Source organism: Procambarus clarkii, chromosome 5, assembly GCF_040958095.1.
Source record: "Procambarus clarkii isolate CNS0578487 chromosome 5, FALCON_Pclarkii_2.0, whole genome shotgun sequence".
Classification (NCBI taxonomy): domain Eukaryota; kingdom Metazoa; phylum Arthropoda; class Malacostraca; order Decapoda; family Cambaridae; genus Procambarus; species Procambarus clarkii.
In genome coordinates this window covers 11,510,663-11,514,242 of record NC_091154.1, presented here as the reverse complement: position 1 = coordinate 11,514,242, position 3,580 = coordinate 11,510,663, and positions in this window count along the sequence as shown.

The window sequence follows — 3,580 nt, the reverse complement described above, 5'->3', positions numbered from 1 at the left end:
TTCTCAGCCTACTATTCAAGGCCCGATTTGCCTAATAAGCCAAGTTTTCATGAATTAATGTTTTTTCGGCTACCTAACCTACCTAACCTAACCTAACCTAGCTTTTTTTGGCTACCTAACCTAACCTTACCTATAAATATAGGTTAGGTTAGGTTAGGTAGGGTTGGTTAGGTTCGGTCATATATCTACGTTAATTTTAACTCCAATAAAAAAAAATTGACCTCATACATAGAGAAAAGGGTTGCTTTATCATTTCATAAGAAAAAAATTATAGTAAATATATTAATTCAGGAAAACTTTGCTTATTAGGCAAATCGGGCCTTGAATAGTAGGCTGAGAAGTGAGTTCTGGCTACTAGGTACGACATATATATATATATATATATATATATATATATATATATATATATATATATATGTCGTACCTAGTAGCCAGAACTCACTTCTCAGCCTACTATTCAAGGCCCGATTTGCCTAATAAGCCAAGTTTTCCTGAATTAATATATTTACTATATTTTTTTTCTTATGAAATGATAAAGCAACCCTTTTCTCTATGTATGAGGTCAATTTTTTTTTATTGGAGTTAAAATTAACGTAGATATATGACCGAACCTAACCAACCCTACCTAACCTAACCTAACCTATATTTATAGGTAAGGTTAGGTTAGGTAGCCAAAAAAAGCTAGGTTAGGTTAGGTTAGGTAGGTTAGGTAGACGAAAAAACATTAATTCATGAAAACTTGGCTTATTAGGCAAATCGGGCCTTGAATAGTAGGCTGAGAAGTGCGTTCTGGCTATTAGGTACGACATATATATATATATATATATATATATATATGTCGTACTTAGTAGCCAGAACGCACTTCTGAGCCTACTATGCAAGGCCCGATTTGCCTAATAAGCCAAGTTTTCATGAATTTATATATTTTCTCTAATTTTTTTCTTATGAAATGATAAAGCTACCCATTTTATTATGTATGAGGTCAATTTTTTTTATTGGAGTTGAAATTAACGTAGATATATGACCGAACCTAACCAACCCTACCTAACCTAACCTATCCTATCTTTATAGGTTAGGTTAGGTTAGGTAGCTGAAAAAGTTAGGTTAGGTTTGGTTAGGTAGTCGAAAAAACATTAATTCATGAAAACTTGGCTTATTAGGCAAATCGGGGCTTGCATAGTAGGCTGAGAAGTGCGTTCTGGCTACTAGGTACGACAGATGTCTATATATATATATATATATATATATATATATATATATATATATATATATATATATATATATATATATATATATATATATAATATATATATGTTTATATATATATATATATGTCGTACCTAATAGCCAGAACGCACTTCTCAGCCTACTATTCAAGGCCCGATTTGCCTAATAAGCCAAGTTTTCATGAATTAATGTTTTTTCGTCTACCTAACCTACCTAACCTAACCTAACCTAGCTTTTTTTGGCTACCTAACCTAACCTTACCTATAAATATAGGTTAGGTTAGGTTAGGTAGGGTTGGTTAGGTTCGGTCATATATCTACGTTAATTTTAACTCCAATAAAAAACAATTGACCTCATACATAGAGAAAAGGGTTGCTTTATCATTTCATAAGAAAAAAATTATAGTAAATATATAAATTCAGGAAAACTTGGCTTATTAGGCAAATCGGGCCTTGAATAGTAGGCTGAGAAGTGAGTTCTGGCTACTAGGTACGACATATATATATATATATATATATATATATATATATATATATATATATATATATATATATATATATATATATATATATATATATATATATATATATATATATATATATATATATATATATATATATATATATATATATATATATATATATATATATGCCCCCCCTCCCCATACCCGCTAGTGTGTACCGTCACCCAACCCAAGAGTCACCTCCCCACCCCAACCGCGACCGCTACCTCCCTGTGTCCACCCTCTCACGCTACGTCCGCCCTGCGCCCACCCAGCGCCCGCCCAGCGCCCGCCCAGCGCCTGCCCAGCGCCCGCCCAGCGCCCGCCCAACGCCCGCCCGGCGCCCGCCCAGCGTCCGCCCGGCGCCCGCCCGGCGCCCGCCCAGCGCCCGCCCAGCGCCCGCCGATGTCGCAGGTCACGACTGACAGCCAGGCTTCTCTCAGCCAAGAGGAGCCATCAATCGACGACAGGTACGGCACATGCCAAGCGTGCGACAAGGTGTGGAGACTCAAGCGCAACGGAGATGTGCGCAAGCATGCTCACAACGGAACCGATTGTCCGGGTATGTGGCGCCCTCCCAAAGAGGGTATCAATCAAGGCCCCACTCCAGCAGTCAGGGAAAACACCTCCAACAGCTTCATTTCGACTGAGAATCTACTAGAAGCCATCAAAGCAACATCGGTTGGAACCTTGCAGCACATCCCCAAAGCTGCCCGGCCCCAGGCAGCAGCCAAACTATCCAGCCTCTTGAAAAAGGTCAATGACTCCCCCGGAACCATCCAAGCATGGCGCAACCTTCTCCTGTTTGGTAACATATGCCTAGCTGTCCCTGCAAGGAGAGACAAATCACTAGCTTCGTCGGTCATTATGGCTATAAATAGTTTTCCTAGAGAGGACAACCAGGCACCCCTCCCCACCCGTGCCAAAAACACCCACGGCAGGAAAGGTATCAACAGCAGAACCGAGGACATCCAAAATCAGAGCAACAGTCAGCAAGAAAATAGAAGAAGGCAACACAATAGGGGCGATCAGAGTCATCACCAGTGAAGACACAGTTGCCACCAGGGATGCCCATACAGCACAAGCCCTGAGGGAAAAACACCCACCCAGAGCTCCTCGTGACGACAATGTTCCCCTAGTCGGTGTCACCAGAGCAGAACCCCTGTGTGTGCTCGAATCCATGGTGCATAAAGCAGCTTTATCCTTCCCACCAGGATCAGCAGGTGGGTTCACAGGACTACGACCCAACCATATCAAACAAATGCTCAACCCTGCACTGGGAGACATTGCACAGGGCCTCCTGGTGGAACTAACTAGATTCGCCAACACATGTCTAGCTGGCAACATATCAGAGACCATACGGCCCTCTCTTTTTTGGCGCTACCCTCTGTGCCCTGAGGAAAAAAGATGGAGGAATCAGACCGATAGCTGTGGGAAATTCACTCCGGCGTCTCGTCGCTAAGGCTGCTGCTAGAGCAGTTAGTCAGGCAGCAGCCGACATGCTGAAGCCAAAACAGCTTGGGTTTGGCATTCCCCAAGGGTGTGAGGCAGCGGCTCATGCAGCTAGAGCCTACATTGCCAACATTACGAATGAAAAAGCCCTGATAAAGCTGAACTTCAAAAATGCTTTCAATCTGGTTAGAAGGGATGCAGTACTCAGTGCAGTTCATCGCCTTTTTCCTTCCCTCTACCCGTTTGTAAACTCATGCTACAGCAAGAATCTAACTCTGCTTTTTGGGGAACATGAAATTGAATCACAAGAAGGTGTCCAACAGGGTGACCCCCTTGCTCCTTTTCTTTTCTGCCTAGTTATCAAGGAAGTCACCGATAACCTGTCCAGTGAGCTCAACA